Raw genomic sequence first — 22,989 nt, forward strand, 5'->3', positions numbered from 1 at the left:
TCAAAACCTAACAAAATTAACAATTCTTTGGGGGCAAATTTAATTCATGGAAGAAATATACCTTATGTAAAACACATACTTAGATAAAACTTTTCTCCATGAAAGCTGTTAACAATATTAAAAACAAAATCCCAATAAGCTGGAATTTTTGTGAAATCCTCAGAGGATGAACAAGACTTAGAGCAATTTCATCCTTGATCAGCTCTCTTATTCAACATATTACCAGAAACTAATGAGGTACTATACACTGGCTAATTGAGTTTAAATAAGAAAACATATTATCTGAGAATAAAAACCTATGTTACCTTATTACAGTTAAGAAAAGAAAGGAAAGATGCAGTCAGTATTCATATGTACCCAAAAATTTACATATGTAAATGTAAATTTTACATATGTACATTACATATGTACCCATATGTACCCCCAGAAATTTAGCAGGTGTTTTAGAGTCTTTGGCTTAAAAAGAAAAACAAAGTTAACACAGGCAGTGGTATTTTATGGTAAATTGCACATACTCTAAGTATATGAAAACTGGCATGGTAGAATTTGAAACCTCTACAAAAAAACCATGTATATGTACATATTTCTTTTCTATTTTTTTTAAGATTTTATTTATTCACTTGACAGATCACAAGTAGGCAGAGAGGCAGGCAGAGAGAGAGGAAGGGAACAGGGTCCGTGCTGAGCAGAGAGCCCGACACGGGGCTCAATCCCAGGACCCTGAGATCATGACCAGAGCAGAAAGCAGAGGCTTTAACCCTCTGAGCCGCCTAGGTGTCCCTATATACATATTTAAACACAAAACCATACCTTGAAGGAGGGAGTATAAGTCGTTGGTGGTTATTCTAAAACTTTAGAAATGTTGCTCCCAACACTTCAACAATTAGACAGCGTCCAATCACATGTCCTCTTCAAAAAGGTTACTTGTTGTCTATGTAATACGAAAAGAAATGTTAAAGCCAGAATCGCCTACTTATAAAAGTTTTTCAAAAGAGTCTTTTGAAAAGCAGTCCACTCCAACAACTTTCAAAATCAGGCATCTCTGTAAAAAACCCACAATCCAGCTAATTAGTCTCAGCTGTTCGTCATATGGCCTGAAGACCAGTCAAGTGATTTTGCTCCTTTCAAGCTTACTAAAACCCAATTCCACTGGCCTCACACACCAAAGGGAGCTCGCTGTATTAACCTCTTCTGGTGTTATAAGACTGGTACTCCAACTCTTTCTTTTCCCCCAATCAAAAAGAGTAGAATATTTGTTTTCTTGAGAAAGGATCTTTAAAAGCATTGCATTCTTCAGGTCCTGAAAGGTTATACCAGTAGTGTTTCTTCACAAATGCAATGCCTGATTCAATCAAACAACACAGGAAACCAAATGAAAGTGGCAGAAGGGACAGGGCTAGATGACTTACCAGGCCTCTCCTGGCCTCCAGACCCAGAAAGAAAACTCCTCACTGGGAGGTCCACCCAGATTTTTTGCTGGCATTTCAAATTCAACATGCCCTACCCTTGACTTACCTCCTTTGCTCTTCTTTCCAGACCCTGCTTCAGACCCCCTCTCCTCCTGGTTTTGAGCGACACAATCCCAACACCCAGCCAGTGGGAGAGCTGATGGTCCACTGTGACTCCTCCCCCTCTTCCCCTCCCACTTCCAACTGGCCACCAAGTTCTAGGGGTCTTTCGTCCTCCCACCTGTCTCCAAGCTTTTATTATTTCTCATCTGGATGTCTATGATCATCCACTTACTTAGTTTCCTGGCCTCTAACCTAGCCCTGCTGCTGATCCATCCTCCACACCGCACCCAGAATGATCTTTCCAAACGGCAAATGGGTGTGCACCACTCTCCTCTGGAAAACTGGACCCCCCACAAGCTCCCTAATGAAATCCCTACTCCTTAGACTTTTGCCTTCAGTATCACCCACCATTCCCTGTCCCCTGACTCCGGCCACAAGAACTCTTTATAATTCTCTAAAACCAGTGGTTTTCAAAATGTGAAATCAGTATCATCAGCATCACCCGGGATGTGGTTAGAAATGCACATTCTTGGGCCTGCCCCATGTGCACTGAGTCAGAATTGTCAGGATGGCAACAGGGTCTCTGTTTTAACAAGCCCCCAAGTGATTCTAATAAACACTAAACTGACAGCCGCTGCTCTAAATGCACCAAGCTAGGCTCATCAAATCATGTAGCCCTTTGGCTCCTTCTGCCGGTAATGCTAAGTTAGATGCCCCTTCTCTGTGCTTACTCTTCCCTAGTGCTGGTCAACCCTACATGGTGACATCCAAGTTATGCTGGTTGGTGAATATTTTGAAGACAGGAATTGTATCTTTGGTTTGCTCATCCCACAATCACTTGCTAAGCATATATCTGTCACTGGGACAGAGGCTGGGCTTAGACTAATTAATCTATCCTTTGCCTTCAGGGGAAGCCACCCTCTAACTTTGGCAGTTTGATGGGTGACTGAAAACACAACCTACCCAATCTGTAAAACCCTATCACCAGCCTCAAGAACTGTGGGCAGCTTAAAAAGCCTGAATAGAACCAATATGGAATCTCTCATGGCAAATGACATGGAATTTGGGGTTCACATCTGATGTTGACTCAGATGGACAGACATGGTTTGTAAAGGGAGAGAAGATGCATATTCGTGAAAACTTACATACTCCTTTATATTATTCACAGCAACCTTTAGAATTTGGAAAATTTAGTAAGTGAATATACCAAGATTTTTAAATCTCAGATTAAAATGTATTAAAATTAGCTTATCCTAACTACAGTAGGAGTTGAGTAAATATTAGCACTTCTCAATCTTCAGCATGTTTAGCATGCTCCTAGGGATTTTGATAAAATTCTAATTCTGATTCAATCAGTTTGGGTGAGGCCCAGGTGATACCCAGGTAGTCCTAGTCCTAGAACTACATTTTGAGTAGTACATAGAAGTAAAAGACTCGGGCCTCGATCCCAGGACCCTGAGATCATGACCTTGAGCCCAAGGCAGAGGCTTAACCCACTGAGCCACCCAGGCGCCCCAGCAACACAAACTTCTTTTGACCCCTACACATTGAAAGTTTTCTAAAATGTCTTTCCAACTTTAGGATAAAGATGATGTACCAAACACACACCTTAGGTCAGCTACCTCCCCAAATCTCACTAAGGTAACAGTAAAAAGAGGTGTTTTGTTTTGTTTTGTTTTTCCTTTAGGAAAAAGGACAAAGAGAATGAATGAAAACAACAGCAACAAAATGTGGAAGCTAGAAACTAAATGGACAAGAGGTAACTAAGGAGCAGACCTGAGAAAGATGACTCTTTACCTGCCACTAGGGAAAGCCAAAAAGCAATTTATCACACAATCTACAGAAAGCGTCAGGCATCCAGAGCCTCAAACACTACTGGAGATGAGGGGAAGGTAAAGTCAAGGCTAAAAATACTGGAAGTCTGCTTAAATCGCAATCCTCTAAATACTGAGATACCTCCGCACCCCCCCACCCACACATACTGGGGAACTTCCAGAACACAGGCATTCTCCACAGGCAGGTGGTTCAAATGCTCTCTGGAGAATCCGCCCAGCCCCGGAGGGAAGATGTAAAGAAAAAACAGACCCAGGACATACTGATCTAACTAAAACTATCACAGAACTTGAGAGTAGGGGCCAGAAATAGCACACACGTGTGGTAGAGGCAGATGTGGAGGAAATGAGTTAAAAGTCTCTTCTTCCGTGGTAAAGTGTCTAGGCATAGGCATTTAAATAATGCTTAACACTGAAAATTGACCGTAGAAATATCCAGTATGTCGTTTAGAGACAAGAGATGTAACTACCAGCAAGAATCACCTAATTACAAGACTTGAAAGCAGTCTCTGCAGAGCAGGAAATGAGCTGGGGGAGGGGAGTAATGGCTTTTTGTCACACTGTGTCCATGAATAACTTGATAAAATTTTTTAAAAAAATAGTTTCTACAAAATACAGTAGTACACCCCCCACCCCATCCACGGTTTTGGTTTCTGGGGTTTCAGAGACCTGGGGTCAGTAACTGTCCAGAAGCGTAGGATCCCTGACGATTCATCAGATGGTCAATAGTTGCCTAAGGCTACATCACTGTGGAAGCCGAGAAAAATTAAGGCCATCCCACCTCAGGTTTAGCCTTAGCATAAGTACAGCCATCTTAGCTCCGGCAGCCATCTCAGACCCCTGTGCCCAAGGGCTGAACTTTCCCCTACTTCACCTTAGTTCTAAGAAGCCCCACCCTGTTTTAGTTCCAGAGACCCCCACCTTGCTTTAGTAACAGGAATCCCCACCCTGCTTTAGGAACAGGAACCCATAAATATCCCTGCCTTAACTAAGCTTGGGGTCCAAGTCCCTGCTCCGCTGTGTCGGGTATACTTGGGCCCAAGATTCAGCTTGTTAAATAAACCCTCGTGTGATTGCATTGGTGTTGGCTCCTTGATGGTCTCTTGGACGCGAAAACTTGGGCATAACAATCACAAAGCCTAGGTCATCATGTCATTTCAACATATCACATAGTTATTTTATCATCTCACATCATCACAAGAAGAAGGATAAGGAGAGCACAGTAAGATGTTTTGAGTGAGAGAAAGACACTACATTCACATAACTTCATTTAGTATATTGTTACATTTGTTCTATTATTAGTTATTGTTAATCTCTTTCTGTATCTAATTTATAAATCAAACTTTATCATAGGTATGTGTGTATAGGAAAAAACATAGTAGATATAGGATTTAGTACTAACCACGGTTTCAGACATCCACTGGGGACTTTGGAACATATTCCCATGGATAGGGGGGGACTACTGTAAAATGTAATGTCCATGCTTTAATTTTTTTTTCTTAGATGATTCAGGACATTAAAAAAAACATCACTAAGTTGTTGTGCTACCTCCTCAGCACCCAGGATCTACAGTGAATCAGGATGCTGAGGATCTGGGCTCTGGAAACTTTGAATCTTGGCTTTACTACTTACTGGCTGTGTGATCTTCAGCAAGTTAGTTAACTTCTCTGTGCCCCAGTTTCCTCATCTGAGAAACAGGGATAATAGAATCATTTTAGAAGAATTGAATTATGTGATTCCTATAAGTGCTTAAAATATTGTCCAACACATAGTGTTCAGTAACAGCTATTTTTATTAAGATATGTTTGCCACTGTGATAAACGTCTCCTGACTACTGTAATGATTTCATCTTTTTTTTTTTTTTTAATTTGACAGAGAGAAATTACAAGTACACTGAGAGGCAGGCAGAGAGAGAGAGAAGGAAGCAGGCTCCCTGCTGAGCAGAGAGCCCGATGCGGGACTCGATTCCAGGACCGTGAGATCATGACCTGAGCCGAAGGCAGCGGCTTAACCCACTGAGGCACCCAGGCGCCCCTGTAATGATTTCATCTTTTACTCGTTTATACTTCATTCTCCTTGCTCCCACCTTCAGCCAGACGTCCCTGACCATCGTAATCAGTGTGCCTTTCTACAATAACCACTTCCCCTTCCAAAGTTCAGTTTCTAATTGACAAGGTACCTGGAAACCAAATAACCAAGCTTTTTAGAACTGCTTGTAAGGGGTGCCTGGGTGGCTCAGTGGGTTGGGCCTCTGCCTTAGGCTCAGGTCATGATCTCAGAGTCCTGGGATGGAGCCCAGGAGGGAGCCTGCTTCCTCCTCTCTCTCTGCCTGCTGCTCTGCCTACTTGTGATTTCTCTCTGTCAAATAAATAAATAAAAATCTTAAAAGAAAAAAAAAAAAGAACTGCAAGTAAAATGGAGGAAAGGGGGTATCAAGGAACATTCTGAAAGTCTCTGTGAGACAAATCAGCAAGTTTCCATATATGAACCATCTGACTACTCAGAACCCTCTGGGCTTACTTCTGAACTATCAGCTGTAGGTCGGTGGGTTGGGTGACCAACTCAGGGTAACCAACCATCCCAGTTTACCCAGGATTGTCCTAGTTTTAGCACTGGCAGTTTTCTTTGTTTTTTTTTTTGTTTGTTTGTTTTGTTTTGTTTTGTTTTGTTTAATATTTTAAGTGTTTATTTGAGAGAGAGACAGAGACAGAGCACAGAGCACAATCTGAGAGGGAGGGCAGGGGGAGAAGTAGACCCCACTGACCAGCGAGCCTGATGTGCAGCTCAGTCCAGGGACTCCAGGATCATCACCTGAGCCCAAGGCAGATGCCTAACCAACTAAGCCCCCCAGGCACCCCTAGCACTGACAGTCTTGCATCCTGGAAATCTCAGTCCCAGCCCTGAGAAAATTACCTAATCCTCCTGAGCTTGTTTCATCATTTGTAAAGTGAAGGATGATATCTCTGCTGAAAGTCTGTTGAGGATGAAATGAGAGAATGTGCGCATATTTCCTGACACGGTAAGCACTCAGGTTGTAGCTTGAGCCATTATACTGGTTACTCACTGTTATTGTCAACTCGAATAGCAGTGGCCACAGAAATTATTCTTAGATACTTACCCTGTAACTTGGTTATTTTCTTCCTGGCAAAAAGAATTTGCCTTATATGCAGAGGATCTCAGGAGACCAAAATATGTGCTTTTGTGGATTTCCTTCTGCCCTTGCCCTACACAATTTTATTTCAGGGACTAAGACATATTAAAGCTATTTAATATTTCCACACTGCTGACTCCTCCACTAGGCAAAGGCCTGGGAGGTTCTCGCCATTTTCTATACATGCATCTTTTTTATACGATGGGAGACCTGGGGTACGTATGTCAGTAGCTGTTTCCAAACCTATGGACCAATCAGCATGTCACCTCACGTGGAAGGACATCAGGCAGAATAAGAGCATTCTTTTTACATTTGCATCTTACTTTTTTCCTTCATAATGGAACCAAATCATATAGTCTCCTAATGGACTGACATCTCATTCATTAAGATATGTCAATTCTATCCCTAAAAAATAAGTATGTACGTTTTCATCGAACAGATGAAACCCCATTTCTGACCTCAAAAGCTGAAGCAACTCAGAATTCGATAGATATTAATTACAGCCTGGAGGAAAGTGCTCACAACTGTACATCCCACCAACACAAGGGTAAAGTTGCTCTAAGAAAAGCTGTACAATTTGGGATAGATAGCAAAAAGGACCAAGTTACTCAAAGCCAAAACATGGCCTAGGAACCCTCTAAGAGGCAGCAGAGAGTAGAAATATGAGACTACTTTATACATACCCCCAAGCTTCCTCCTCCTAGGCTCATATTTGTTCTGCCAACATCCCCACCCAAGGTCTGGGAGCACACGAAACACGGGAGAACCACAGGCCCTCATCAAACCTTGAGGAGCATCTGCTCTAACCACCGTGGATGGAGCTAGGATAGGATTTCTCCAAGTATGGCCAGATGCCCACTAGCAGCAGAATCCAGAGTCCTGGGTTCCAACCAGGCTTCGGAATTAGGATCTCTGACAGAGAGGCTAGGGAATCTGTATGCATAACAAGCTTCCCAGGGGATTCCCGGTTATCCATAAGAAGAGTTGAGAGCAGCTATTGTAGGGAGACAACAGATAGCAAAATGTCAAAGGACCCATATACAAAACCATGTTTAACCTCTACCAGCCTCCCTATCCCAAATCTGTAACATACAGAAACTAATACCCACCTAGCAGGATGGTGGCGAGAATTAAATGAGAGAAGTAATAGCCTCACATAGGGCTCCTCACACATAGCAGGTGCTCAGTAAGTATTAATTCCTTCCCCTCCTTCCCTTTGTATGGCATTCTAATGAAGACCGATAACTAGAGGCCCTGTTTTGAATAAATGCCATCAAAGAAAGCAGATGCCTAGCTTAACTTGAGGCCTTGATGTTAATGAGTCACAGACTAAAAGGCCGAGGCCGGCAGCTTTAACCAATGGTTGAATTGCAAAATGTACCCATGGACAGTGGTTCTCAAACTTGAGTGTGCATCAGAATCTTCTGGATGGCTTTAAAATACAGAATGTGTAGGGGTGCCTGGGTGGCACAGTCAGTTAAGCATCTGCCTTCGGCTCAGGTCATGATCCCAAGGTCCTGGGATGGAGGCCCACATCAGGCTCCTTGTTCAGGGAGCCTGCTTCTCCTTCTCCCTGAACCCCTCCCCCTGCTATGCTTGCTCGTGTGCTCTCTCTCTCTCTCTCTCTCTGATAAATAAAATCTATAACATAAAATAAAATACAGACTGTGGACCCTACCTCCAGAGTTTCAGTCAGTACTTCTGGGTAAGAATCTGCATTTCTAACAAGTTCCAGGTGGTACTGATGGTGCTGGCCCCAGAACCACCCTCTGATCATCATTCTGCAGCCCCAGAATCTAAATCTAACTGATCTGACACTTTGTTGTAAAAAAGAAAAACTAGGCCATATGCATTTCCTGTTTGACAGGAGACTGGTTAGTTTTATGTAAACAAAGAAAAAAAGTAATAAACCAGCAATTTCCGAGGCAGTGCTGCCTCTGCCCTTGAGAATCTTTGTGGTCGCTTTCCGTGAACCATGTAGAAAGAGGGCTGGGAGAGCTGAGTGCCATCTCTCTGCTCACCCTATGTGAGAGCCTGAGTGAGGGAGGCACTTAATCTCTCTGAGCCTCAGTTTACTTATCTGAAAACGGGGGGGGGGGGCGCTCAGTCACTGGTTTCTGAACCTGGTTGTGCGCCATCCCTCATTTTGGCAGCATTTCAAAGAAAACGTGGATTCCCCAGGCATGGCTGCAAACTAACAAATTAGAATCTGCAAAGGAGAGACTGGAAGATGTGTGGCTTTGTGTGGGTATGTTTTACTAAATCTCCCCGTGTGATTTTCACAGGCAGCCAGTTGCGAGGAAGCATTACCACGGTGATCTTTCAGGCCTCTTTCAGCACTGCAGCTCTCGGAATTTTTTGATTTCTAAGTCCCTGTGCCCTGAGTCTGGGCTCACCAAGTAGCTGTCTTCTTTTGTATGTGCTCCCCATGGAGTTTTACTGCAGGAGGCAAGTATATTAGTCCTCAAAGGAAAAACTGCTAGCAGTTCCACTTCTCATCAGTCAGTAAACTAGCATTCTGGTTTTAGTTTAAAAAATATAGTCCTCAGGGGCGCCTGGGTGGCTCAGTGGGTTAAGCCGCTGCCTTCAGCTCAGGTCATGATCTCAGGGTCCTGGGATCGAGTCCCGCATCGGGCTCTCTGCTCAGCAGGGAGCCTGCTTCCTCCTCTCTCTCTGCCTGCCTCTCTGCCTACTTGTGATCTCTCTCTGTCAAATAAATAAATAAAATCTTTAAAAAAAAAAAAATAATAATAAAAAAAAAAAAAAAAAAAATATATAGTCCTCAGGCACCTGGGTGGCTAAGTGGGTTAAGCCGCTGCCTTCGGCTCAGGTCATGATCTCAGGGTCCTGGGATCGAGCCCCGCATCGGGCTCTCTGCTCCGCAGGGAGCCTGCTTTCCTCTCTCTCTCTCTATTTGCCTGCCTCTCTGCCTACTTGTGATCTCTGTCTGTTGAATAAATAAATAAATAAATCTTAAAAAATAATAATAAAAAATAAAAAAATAAAAAATATAGTCCAACATGTAAGAGAAAACAGGAATTACATAGCACTAAATCTATAAAGCAATCTTCTCTATCACCAACTGCTCATTTACTTACCCTGTCATTCATTCATTCATTTTTTTAAAGATTCTATTTATTTATTTTAGAGAGAGAAAAAGCATGAGAGAGAGCACGAGCAGGGTGAGGGGCAGAGGGAGAAGCCGACTCCCTGCTGAGCAGGGACCCTGACATGGGGCTCCATCCCAGGACACTGGGATCATGACCTGAGCCGAAGGCAGACGCTTAACCCACTGAGCCATCCAGGCGTCCCTGTCATTCATTCATTATCATCTGTCATGTGCCAGGTATGATTCTAGGGGTTAAACATGTAGCACTTCACAAAACAGAAAAAGTTCCTGCCCTGTGGAGAGAACATTTTAGCAGGAAGAGAGAAACAATAAATAAGTGAACATAAGGATAAAATAATTTCTAACAGTAGTAAGTTCGGTGAAGACAACAACCCAATAACAGGATAGTGAGTGTCCAGAGGCTACTTTTAACACAGTCATCAGGGTGAAAGTCATCACCCGCCTCTTTGAAGAGGTGATATTTGAAATTAAATCTGAATGATGCCAAGAGGCCAGCCAGGTGAGGATCTAGAGAAAAACACACTGAGGAGGAGTTAAGGGCAAGTGCAGAGGCTCTGAGGAAGGAATGAGCTTGGCATCTCAAAGAGACAGAAAGGAAGGAGATGAGCCTGGAGATGGAGGCACAGGGATGAGCTGAAGTCACAGAGGCAGCAGAGCCCAGATCATGGAGACCCCTACAGAACAAGGTCAGAACATCTGAATCTTATACCAGCCACAGTGGGAAATGGCAGAGGAATTTAACGCAGAAGAAGGATGTGATCTGATTCACACTGTTTGAAGATCACTAGTTTTGTGTGAGGAATGGGCTGTAGCAGGGGCCAGGGGGAGGGGGTAAGAATGGGACCAGAAAAGCAGCAATATAGGGAAGAAATAAGGGTGGCCTTTCACTGGCAGCTGGCACATCACCATAGCAAGTGCCCAGTTATTTCTGGATGGCTTTAATTTAGGTTAAAATCATAATATACTTGTTTCACTTCCTGTGATATTTCAGAAGGGTCAAGGAAGAGATATGGTTTGTTAAAGTTCCATCTGAAAATTAAACAACAAAACAACACAATTTTGTCCTGCCCGTGTTATACCTGGTTACAATCAAGAAATAGGAGCATAGGGACATGGAAAGAACACAGTGGAGAACCAGCAGACAGACTTGTCTTCTAGAATCTTCTCTGTCATCAATTAACCATGTGACCTGGAGCACAGCTCTGAACCTCTGAGGTGGAGCGAAGGCTAAGCCACCTGGCTTCTGGGGCCTACCACCACTTGAATTACACAATGCTCGAAGCACAGCAAGAGAGGTTTCCTTTCCTGGGTGGCAAAATGAGCTGATGACTTAGCATAGAGAGTTTTTGTTGTTGACTTTTAAATCTTTCAGAGAGGCTCTAGTTAAGCCGAAAATCAGGTGTTCGTGAGGAAACTGTCCATATTTTTTAAAAAATATTTTATTTATTTGACAGAGAGAGAGAGAGATCACAAGTAAGCAGAGAGGCAGGCAGAGAGAGAGGGGGAAGCAGGCTTCCCACTGAGCAGAGAGCCCAATACAGGGCTCGATCCCAGCATCATGACCCAAGCTGAAGGCAGAGGCTTAACCCTCTGAGCCACCCAGGTGCCCCGGAAACTGTCCATCTTAATATTTCCTTGGGAAACTCTGATGTCCAAGGCACCCCTGCCACAAGGGTATGGAAGCTGGCTGGAAACCTGGGAAGTTGACAGTCCTGGTCAGCTGAAAGCTCCTCATGAATAGGTGTGGAGAGCACAGGGCTCTGAGGAATTTAGAGACCAAGCCTTCAGTCACAGTGCTCTCTTTGAGTTTCTGGCAGGCTTCCAGTTATGCTGCATCACATGGCAGACCTCCTGTGGACACTGTCACCACAGCGTCCATTCCTCTCAGATGGTCCACCTGGCACCCCTACAAGGATCTCCTCCATGTGATCCCTGAGGGCAGGGGTTCACAGTCCCCACTGCCCATCAGTGTCGACACCTGGACCCTATTCTACATTTAGAATCAGGGTAAGTGAGAGGTGGAAAAAACAACAGTGGTAGAGTCAGTCTTAGGGAACTTCACAGATAGAGAGAATGTTGTCAGAATGTCAGAGAGAATGTCAGAAAAATGTTAGGCCAGGGAGATTCACTGATTTGTCTAATGTCTAATTTTTCAGCTTTGGCACCATTCATCAGAAAAATGTTAGGCCAGGGAGATTCACTGATTTGTCTAATGTCTAATTTTTCAGCTTTGGCACCATTCAATCTTTTGTCATGAGGGGCCGCCCTGTGTCTATCCACTAAATGGCGGTAGTAACTCTTCAGTTTTGACAGCCAAAACTGTCTCCAGATATTGCCAAATGTCCCCACAGGAGGAGAGCGTCAAAATCAGCCCTGAGAACCACTGGTGCGGTATCACATAGTTAATTATTAGCAGTATTAGAGACTAACACCCAGCCTTCTAAGTCCCAGCTACGTTGGCTCCCCCACATTCAAACAGGAGCTCTAGAACACAGAGGTGAGTCACTCCCTGAGGAAGCATCACAACCCACTTCATGCCTTTCTGTGACAAAGCAGAACAGGGTAATGGACACTTGACCTTGTCCCCGACAACAGAAGCCCAGTCAGGAATAGCCAAGCAGCTTCTTTGGCCACATCTGGTCTCCAGTATCAAACAAGAATAATACCTTCTCTTTTTAAGGACTGCTAGAACTTTTTACTCATTCTTGGGGTCACCCCCTTGCAGTGGTGAGATTCATTATGAAAATCAATCATACCTTGTAAGAAACAAAGGAATTCTGGCCACCACGATAGATTATATTTTAAAATTCTTAGGTATCTCAAATGAAAACTTAATTCATGACCTATTTCTATATGTCTTATTCCTCCTCATCTTAGGGTTGGTATAACTAGAATAAAAGTAACTTATCATAAGGTTTAGTTAGTTGACTGACACCCTGTCTTTGCTTTTAAGGGTACAAATACATAGAAGATAAGTAATCATTCATACTCAGATAAGACTTGACCAGCCACCCATGTGGTGGGATCAGGGTAGGATACATGAACTGCCGTCAATAAGAATGAACAGATTTTTCAGTCTCTTGGCAACCAATTTAATTATTACGCTTTGACCTGGCAGCTGGTAAGGCTTTACATGAATTAATCAGCAGATCTATGAAAAAACAAATTAGAGGCTCTAAAATACAGTATTCTAGTGACAGAGGAAGCATGTTCATTTTCAAGGTTGCTTTCTTAAATAAGTATAAACAATTTTAAGATAATAAAATAACTCAGTGTTTTATAAGAACACATCTCTACAGAGAAAGTCACCTCTATCTATGTAATTTATTTATCCTTCCCATAGATCTTCCATAATTGATGTACCACAAAGCAATGCAATGAGGAATTTCACAGGAGTAGGCCACAAAGCAAGCAGGCTGTCAATAAGACAATACTTCGTTTTTGTGAAATTACTCTCAGTAAGTCAACCATAATCAAAGCATCAAAACTTAAAGGGGACAAAATTATTAACAAGACCTCAAAAGGAATAAAACCACATTGAATAACGGGCTTTCTGGCATCGTCACGGGAATACAACCAAATGGTGGTTTTTGACAGTCATGTGGCTCTCCAAGAAAAGTCAAGGATGTCTCATGAGAGTGGCTTTGCCCACCACTGGATCTGGGGACTGGAAGGACTGTGTGATAAGGGAGTGATCATAGGATGGTGACAACAGAAGTGATTTAGGCTGGTATTTGCTGAATCACTATATTGTACACCTGAAACTAATATAACACTGTATGTTAACTATATTGGAATTTTTAAAAAAGAGTGATTAAGGGTCAACATGAAAAGATATATAGACATAGATATAGATATAGATATAGATATATCTTATAGGAAGATATTATGCAACAGACCAACCACTGTGCCTGGAGTTCCAGTCCTGTCTCTTCTACTAACTCTGTGATCCTACAAAGTGACTTAAAGTCTGTGGATATGAGTTTCCTAACTACAAATAACTAAAATAAAACTAAATCCTCCACTTCCTTCCATTTTTTTTATACCCCTTGAGCTTATAAATCTTCTCTGTCCTTAAAGATTTTTTTTTAAATAATCTCTACACCCAATGTGGGGCTCAAACCCATAACCCCAAGGTCACTGGTTGTATGTTCCACCGACTGAACCAGCAAGATGCCCCCTCTCTGTCCTTAAGATAGACACATGTATGGTCACCAAAATAAGCCATAGGTCTCTCACTCTTTGGACATTATCATGATCAATTCATTTCCTGCTCATAAACTGTTTATCAGACTAGATTTGACAGATTAAATACAAGACAACCAGTTACATTTGCATTTCATAAAAACAATAAATAGTTCCTTAGTACAAGTATTTATGGAACACACTTATAGTAAGAAGTTATTCATTGTCTATCCAAAATGCAAATTTTTTTTCACTTGCTAAATCTAGCACCCTACCTCCAACCCCACATTAAAAGTTTGATTTAAGAATCAAAACTCTGATTCCAAACACACGGGTAGTTCTAAAGTGGCTGGGGCGCTAAATGGAAGGCCTTCTCAAGAGTAACATATACAGAGGCCATAAACAAATAAACAAATGGAAAAATGACTCTCAACTTTCCTCTTAAGTAAGCGAGGCATCAAATTTGAGTTAACAGTAAATAAAATGTGAGTGTTAGTAGACCTCACTCATACAGAACAGAGAATGTGGTGTGCCTTCTCTGCGGCACGACCAGACAGGAGGCCAATGGAGCTCAATGCTCCCTGCTCCGCCTCTCACCCTCCTGACATAAAGTTAATTACAAACCCTTTATCTCTTCCTCCAACTCCGGGCTCACGTCTGCTCCCAAGTAATCAGCTTAAGGGAAACCAGATCGTAAACTTAAACTTCCTGACCAAGAAGCAGGGGAATAAATGTGGTTCTAGTAAAAACTGCACAAGGCATAAGAAAGCAAAAGCCGTGAAGGGGAAAAATTACTCTCTTCAGAAGCCAATCTTGTTTTGATAATGGCAACACAATCTTGCTTCTTTGGGGCTCACACTATTTCTTCTTAATTTTAGCTTTATTGAGGTAAAACTGACAAACAAAACTGCAAGGTGTTTAAAGTATACTTCATGATCATTTGATGAACATTTACATTGTGAAAGGATTTCCCCCATCTAGTTAGTTAGGGGCTCAGACCTTAAATATGCAAGCTCTGTTTTGTTTTTCAGGGAGGGTTAAACCTATAATTCATTAGAGAAAATATATATTTGTATAAATCCCCTATATATGTATAAATAATCCTTTTCCATATTTTTCAGTGAAGATACAAATAGAACACATCCCAAGATAAGTTTAAATAATAATGGAAAGCATATTCAATTTTTAAATAACTTGTAAAATTAATTACCATACTCTCTAGGCTGTTAATTCAATTCTCGCTGAGAAAGGGCAGCAGGAAATCCTATTCAACTGTAGTCAATACTGCTCTTTCAGAAGCAGCAGAATAAGGTAGACTAAAACAAGATATTTATAGCTGTTGGCTAAGAAAAATTAAATGTATGGGCTAGAAGTTTCCAATGATAAAAATAAATCCAGGTTAATTCATTAACTTATTGGTATACTCAGCAAAGGTTTATTGAACATTCCTTTTATCCAAGATACCTTGCAGTATAAGCCTTAAAAAGTGAGCTGAAGTCATACACTGCCTCCAGGATATTACGATCCAGCCATAAGACATATAAGACAACATATATACAAACAGTTGACAGTCTAAAGAAATTATGTAATTAAATGCCAAAATGTGTGTCAGGAGTTGCAATTTCAGTTAGAAGCCAGAGAAAGATGAATTCACTGTAGTGTAAAATATTCATCAAGAAATCAATTTCTATTTTCTTGATTTGACACACAAGAAGGGTATCACTGGGGGTGCCTGGATGGCTCAGTGTGGTTAAAGCCTCTGCCTTCCGCTCAGGTCATGATCTCAGAGTCCTGGGATCGAGCCCCACATCAGGTTCTCTGCTCAGCAGGGAGCCTGCTTCCCCCTCTCTCTCTGCCTGCCTCTCTGCCTACTTGTGATCTCTCTGTCAAATAAATAAATAAAATCTTAAAAAAAAAAAAAAAGAAGAAGAAGAAGAAAGGTATCACTGTAGGGAAGAGCCAAATGCCCCCATACAGTCTGCCCAGGCTACAGAGAAGAGGGCTCCCCACTGCCACTGTGGGAAGAACCCAAAGCCTTTCCCTTTCCATGCAGGCTTAAACCATTGTCATGGGGGAATAAAAGGATAGAATAGGACAGACATGGGAGATCTTAGTGTAACTATGGACACTGCTTCTCTTAGGTGAAGTGTGAAGGAACAGAGAGAAAGGACCAATAGAGTGATCCTCCTTTCTCAGTCTCTCGTTCCCTTTTCATTCTTTCCACACATATTTTTTAGAGTTTACTACATGCCAACAACCATTCTAGGTGCTATGTACACCACAGTGAACAAGATAAATTCCTGACCTTCATGAAGCCTATTCTACCAGTGGGAGACAATAGTTGTGTCTCTCTGTGTGTGTGTGTGTGTGTGTGTAAGAGAGAGAGAGAGGGAGAGAGGGAGTATGTGTGTGTGTGAGAGAGAGAGAGAGAGAGAGACTGTGTGTGTGTATGTGTGTGTGTGTAATGACAATTATTGCTACAGATACTCTGAAGAAAAATAAGACAAAGTTAGGGGGCAAAAAATTATGGGTGGGTGAGGGATGCTGTTTGAGATAGGATGGTTCATGTAAGCCTCCCTAAAGAAATGACTTCTGACTTGGATGAAATGAGTGAGAAATCCATGTAGACATTTCAAGGAAAAAAGCATTCCAAGCAGAGGAAGGAACAAATGCAAAGGTCTTAAGGAGTGGGTGAAGTGGAGGCGGCAAGGGGAGAAGGATGGAAGACAAAGCCACAGACCACATAAGGGGCCTGTTAGCTATGATGAGGACTTTGTTTTTCTTCTAAGATAAAAAGCTATTGGAGGGCACCTGGATGGCTCAGTGGGTTAAGGTCTCTGCCTTCAGCTCGGGTCGTGATCCCAGGGTCCTGGGATGGAGCCTCACATTGGGCTCTCTGCTCAGCGGGGAGCCTGCTTCCTCCTCTCTCTCTGCCTGCCTCTCTGCCTACTTGTGGTCTCTGTCTATCAAATAAATAAATAAAATCTTGGGAAAAAAAAAAAGCTATCGGAGAGTTGTGAACAGAGGGGTGGGTGGCATAATGACCTCTGGCTGCTATGTTGACAACACCCTGTAGACTAGTGGGGGTAGATGCACGATGGCCCTGCTGGGAGCTTTTGCAGTAATTTCTGCAGTGACAGAAATGACAAGATCTTGGGAGAAGCAGTGAAAATGGTCAGAATGGTTTTTATCCTATATATATTTTTTCAAAGTAGAACCAAGGAGATTCACTGAAGAATTAGATGTGGGAATGAGAGAAAAGAATCAAGGGTCACTCCATAGTGTTTAGTCTGAGCATCTAGAAGAGTAAAATTGTTATGAACTGAGATGGAGAAGACTAAGTGAAGAGCAGATTTGGAAGAGGGAAATCAAGAGTCTGGTTCCTAGAGATTATTGCCTATTTCAAAACCCTTACATCTGTTGTCAAACCAAAGCAACAGAAATTGGGAAACTGACCTTAAATTTCGTATGAAAATTCAAGAGACCCAGAATAGCTGGAACAATTTCAAAAAAAGAAGAGCAAAATGGGAGGACTCACACTTCCCACTCTCAAAACGTACTACATAACTACAATAATAAAGACAGTATGATGCTAGCATAAGGATAGACAAATAGATCAATGAAGTAGAATTAAGAGGAAGGAAGGAAGGAAGAAGGGAGGGGGAGAGAAAGAAAAAAGAAGGAAAGGGGGAAGGAGGAGGGAGGGAGAAAGAAAGAAAGGGAGAGGGAGGGAGCAAGGAAAGAAAGAAGAAAGGCTGAGATAGCTAAATGAGTTGGCTTCAGGCATGAAAATAAAATAAATTCATGATTTAAAAAGAAAGAAAGAAGAAAGTAGGAATGAAAACCAACATAAAATACAAGAAAAAAATTATCTTTAGTCAAGTGCTTTCAGTACTTTATGAACCTTTCTTAATCTCTAACCATGTATAGAACCCTATTTTACAGATTGCTTTGCCCCTAAAGCAAGTTATTAAAAAGGCAAAAAAAAAAAAAAAAGGGGGGGGGGTCGGAACAATGGACCACCAACAAATTTAAAAAGCAATAATGACAGAAAACTTACAGGACGTTCACACTACTTCCCCTCCCAACATCTGAGTGAAGAACCAGCCATAACGCGAGAATCCATGGAGTAGGAAAACACAGCTGTTACCCCACTGAGGTAAGGAAGAGGACCCTGTGGCAGAACATTCTGTGGCCATGTGGCCTAGGTGGCCGGCACAAGTCAAAAGCTGGGAAGATAAAATCAAGGGCTCACAAGATATCCTTCTCCTGAGGCCTGACTGGCCTAAGGGGTGATCTACTGAAACAGAGACAAGGATTTGGCAATCGTTCCCAAACCTGCCTCCACCTCAGCCCTACCACCAGCGGAGATCCAGCCGCCGGCTGCGCGCTTGGGTTTCCTGCCTGCCTGACAGGGTCAGGGAGAACCGTCGCTCACCCCGCCAGTCTGCCGACCGGACCCTAATCGACAAGGATGTAAAGACGTTAAGTCATTACACTGAGAACCACAGGAGGGAGGAAAGAACTGTGGGCCAGCGCCGGAGGTCTGGGACCTTCCTCCTCTCCCGCCAGGGAAGTTTCCTCCCCCCACCGCCCTCCCCGACGGAGACCCAAGTGCCTAGATGCCCCCCGGAGGGGACCTCAGCCCCGTCCCAAACCTGGATCTGCGCACCGGCGCCCCGCCCATGCCGCCCCCCACCCCCGGCGGTCGTCCCCGTGGGTCTGCGCTGAGGGACTCGCGGGGGGGCAGAGCGGGCTCACTCGCGCAGAAGCTGGGCGAGGACTCGCCGCCTCCCCTGCTAGCCCCAGGGCCAGCCCCGCCAGTCGCCCGCTAGCGCGCTGGGCTCTCCGGGCTGGAGCGGACCCCACCGGCCGCCGGGAGTCCGGCCGCCCCCCCTCGCCTCCAGCAGCCGCGGGGCTCACCTGGCTGGAGCTCGCTGTCCCCGCGCCGCTGTGCCCGCGTGCGCGCCGCGTCCACGGGTTGCCGGCCCTTTTTGGGTCCTTGGCGGGTATTTTCCGTCTGGCCCCACATCACTTCCCGTAAAGGAGAGCGAGGTGGGGGCGGGACCTCCTCTCTACCCTCCACCTCCCGCTTCCTCCTGTCACCTCAGGGAGCACCCCGCCCGACTCCGCGAGGGCGCCTTGCGGACGCCTCCTCGCTCGCGGCTCCGGGTCCCGCTGCACCTGCGGCGGGTCCTCTTGTGAGCCACGAAAAGGCTCCCGCACGCTTGCTTTGGCCTATTATCCGGTCTCCATGGGCCTTTCCTGGAAAGTGTGAAACCTTAGAGACTTGTTTTCGGGTGGAGACCCAGACGTGACATTTCCAAACTTCCCCAGGATCCGTGACCTGCCAGGTGTGGTTTGCGGACTCTGGCCACATTTCTTCCTTCAAAGGCCATGTTCTAAAGGTATTTTCCAGGGCATCAGATCACTGCCTCCGCCGTAGGAGCCGGGGGTGCTGAGCAGCTGCAAAGCCGGCCCCACCCGGGGCTCGTGGGGCCCAGTACGCTCCTTCCTGCAGCAGGTCCTCCCGGGTCCGGCTCCCTAGAGGCCGGCTCCGCGCCGAACGTCCGGCTCTGCCACTGTCCAGCCCTCCTCGCCAGCTCCTTCCTCACTCGGATGCGCCTGGCCTGGCCTTCCAGCTCCGGGATTCTTGGAAATGACAGGAGGGAGGAAAAGTAAAATCCTGGCAGGAAAAATGTATTTCTGAGAGGAAATAAACGGGGTCTTTGCACATACAGGGCAGTTCGGTTTAGAGAGTTATTCCAAATTTCTAAAAGGCAGCAATTCGTTAAGAGAGAGAGAGGCAGGGGCGCCTGGGTGGCTCAGTGGGTTAAAGCCTCTGCCTTAGGCTCAGGTCATGATCCCAGGGTCATCGGATCGAGCCTCGCATGGGGCTCTCTGCTCTGCAGGGAGCCTGCTAACTCCTCTCTCTCTCTCTGCCTGCCTCTCTGCCTACTTGTGATCTCTGTCTGTCAAATAAATAAATAAAATCTTTAAAAAAAGAGAGAGAGAGAGAGAGAGAGAGAGAGAGAAAGAGAGAGAGAGGCAAAATGCAGTAAGATTAAAAAAAAAAAAAAAAAAAAACCACCCAGCTGTGAGGAGACATCTGCGAGCCTTTGCTGCCCCCCAGCGGCTTCCTTCTCTCAGCGCTGAAGGGTACCTATGCGTCCTTTTGGAGCTGCATCTGTGAAGGGGTTCAGGCCACCAGGTTACCACTCAGAGCCAGACAAATTTCTCTTCCAGTGGCCTCGAGGTATGGACAATGGCCTTTGTCCTTGCTTCTGTTGGCTCCCAGCCAAAGCACGTCTGAACCAAATAATTCTACATCTAAGAAGGGCAAAAAATGATTGAAAACCCTAATCCGGCTTCTCTTACCGTCTACTTCTACCACAAATTCCAGCAGTCCCAGGCCCACGCCCCCAAACCCATCATACTTCCGAGTTTGCAGCTACTCACAGTTTATGCTACAATACAATTAGCTTCTCAAATATGTGTCCAATTTGCAAAATCACATAGAGCATAAATATATGAAATTGTGGAATATTGAACATGCATCCAATCTGATATTTATAGGGAAATATACCAGAGTAATCTCAGAATTAGAGATAACAGATTTCAGCAGGGTGATAGTGTCAAGGATATTCCCCAGTTGAGATAGGCCATCAGACTGTTGTTGGTGGAGGCTGGCAGGGAAAGTAGCCCCAGGTTCATGTGTAAAGGAACAGTCCTGGGATTTACTGATCCGCTAATAGTTGGGGGCAAACAATGAAGCAACTGTTAGTGGCTGATATGATATGAGAGACTTCCCCTTCAATCTTCCCCACTCCTGAAGGGGACTGTAACCACGAGCTTACGAAGCAGATCAAAAAACAGACTATGGTAACGTGGCCCATTCATTATCCTTTCATTCACTGAATGAGTCCAAATTAGGTACCAGGGATGGAATAGTGAACAAGGTAAATTGGTCCCTACCCTCAGGAGCTTGACACCAGCAAGTAAGCAATTAATTTCAATGTGGTGACATAAGATCATCAATAAGGGAAGTAAGCATGTTACTGGAACACAAATAAGTGACACCAAATCAAGACTTCACAGAGAAAGTGATGTATAAATTAAGAAGGACGAATAAGGCAGAAGATGAGGGAGAAGGGAATTCTAAGAAAAGAGAGCAGAGAAAAGACTTGGAGCCGAAAGACACTATCCTATATTAGTTCAGAAAAGCTGAAAAACTGAGTAGAAAGAAGCAATCAGGGAAGAGACTGGAGGAATGGCAGAGGCTGGATTTTGAAGAACTCTGGAATGATTATTCATTTATTGACCACTTACTATGAATCAGCCAATATGCTAAGAAATTTGCATATATCCCCTCATATACCTCTCACAAGTGCCCTCTGAAATAAGTACTATTCCTGTCTTTGTATTACAGATAAGGAAACTGAGCCTGAAAGCAATGAAGCAACCTGACCGAGATCATACAGCTGAAAGTGGCAAAGCCAGGACTAGAACTTAGAACTCATTTTCTAAATGCCTATTAAGGTTAAGAATGGGTTTCAGAGACCAGTTAGCATGCTGAAATCTAAGTAAGGAATAACAACAATCTGGTTTAAGACCATGACCATGAGGATGAAGATGAATAAACAGATTTGAGATATTTAGGAGAGTAAATTAAGACATGATTGTAGGTGGTGAGGGAGACAGAGAAATCCATGAAAATGCCTGTTTCGGATTTGGGCAACTTGAAATCCTTGAGCAAAAGGAAGAGGGCCCAGTTGCAACAGGGTGAAATAGACCACAATGAACAAGTTTAGACATTTTAACTTTGACATATCAGAGCTGGGAGAACATACAAGTGAAACTGTTCAGTATGCAACTGAACAGGCTGATCTGAAGCACAGAACACAAGGGCAGAAGCTATTGCCCAAGAGGGTACTCAAAGACATGAAAGTCAATGAGCTAGTCTAGAAAATGTACTAAGAGGGCAAAGAGGGGATTTGGTACAAAACCCAGAGGATCACTCAGTTAATGAAGTCTGAGAAAAGAGTGCCCAGAGAAGTAGGAAGAAAACAAAGAGAAAAAGTTATGACAGAAACTAAATATATTTAATATATCTTGCATACCAATTCAAAATCCTCTCTACACCACTTCTTACTCTAGTCACGGAACCGGTCACAGTATAACCTTGCTTCCTACTCTGGGTCTTTTCTGACACTGCAGGCTGTTGCTTGAAACATTCGCAGCCCCACTCCAGTATCACTTAATGGGGGGGAAATTGGAAATATCAGTAAGAACTCATGATTTTTAATATGTAAACTAGATAGGAATAGAATTATATATTGATATGTATGTGTGTATGTACTTTCCAGCAATGTCTGCTAAGAGATCCTAAAAGCAACTATATCACAGTAGTTATGAATACATTAGCATGCAGATTTTGATTTCTAAATACCCTTCTAGAATAAAAGCAACAGGCACATGATTATATCTAAAATATCTACAAAAAAACTATTACAGCTAATAAATAAGCAAAGATCAGGATACAGGATCAGTTGTATTTCTACGCATTGGCAGTAAATAATCTGAAAAGGAAATTAAGGAAAAACCCCTACTTGAAATAGCATCAAAAAGAATAAAATACTTAGGACTCAATTTAACCAAGGAGGTGCAGGGTTTATACACTAAAAACTACAAAACTCTACTGAAAGAAATGAAAAGAAATAAAGAAGACTTAATAAATGAAGACAGTCCATAGTCATCTTTACCTAATATTAAAAGATAGCAATATGTCCCAAAGCAATCTACATATCCAACATAATCCTTACCAAAATTAACTTTATCAAGATTTTTTGCAGGGATGGAAGAGTTGATCCCAAAATTCATGTGAAATTGCAGAGCACCTGAAATAGCCAAAACAATCTTGGGGGTAAAAAAACAAAAAACAAAAAACAAAAAAAGGACATTGATGGACTCACTTTCTGATTTCAAAAGTTAATACAAGATGCAGTAATCAAAACAGTGTGGTATTGACATAAGAATAAAAATGTATTTGAAAAAAATTGACATGAGAGTCCAGAAATGAACTCATAAATCTGTGGTCAATTGATTTTCAACAAGAATGCCAAGAGTATTCAATGAGGCAAGAAAAATCTCTTCATTAAACTGGTTCTTCACATGCAAAAG

General features: G+C 43.3%; 1 protein-coding gene across 2 annotated transcripts in view; it reads right to left on the minus strand.

Moving 5' to 3' along the window:
- RAB27A (RAB27A, member RAS oncogene family) overlaps positions 1 to 18,881 on the minus strand; it is an 80,377-nt gene extending 61,496 nt beyond the window's left edge. Inside the window, exons 1-2 of one of the 2 annotated variants that reach the window (XM_059180557.1) lie at positions 18,733 to 18,879; positions 811 to 931 (exon numbers count right to left, since the gene is read on the minus strand). The gene's annotated coding sequence lies outside the window, so the exon portion shown is untranslated. Of the gene's footprint in view, positions 1 to 810; positions 932 to 18,732 lie in introns of both variants that reach the window. The other variant, XM_059180558.1, reaches the window with a different exon arrangement.
- Positions 18,882 to 22,989: the final 4,108 nt, after the last annotated feature.

The sequence above is a fragment of the Mustela lutreola genome, chromosome 7, assembly GCF_030435805.1.
Source record: "Mustela lutreola isolate mMusLut2 chromosome 7, mMusLut2.pri, whole genome shotgun sequence".
In the NCBI taxonomy this organism is placed as follows: domain Eukaryota; kingdom Metazoa; phylum Chordata; class Mammalia; order Carnivora; family Mustelidae; genus Mustela; species Mustela lutreola.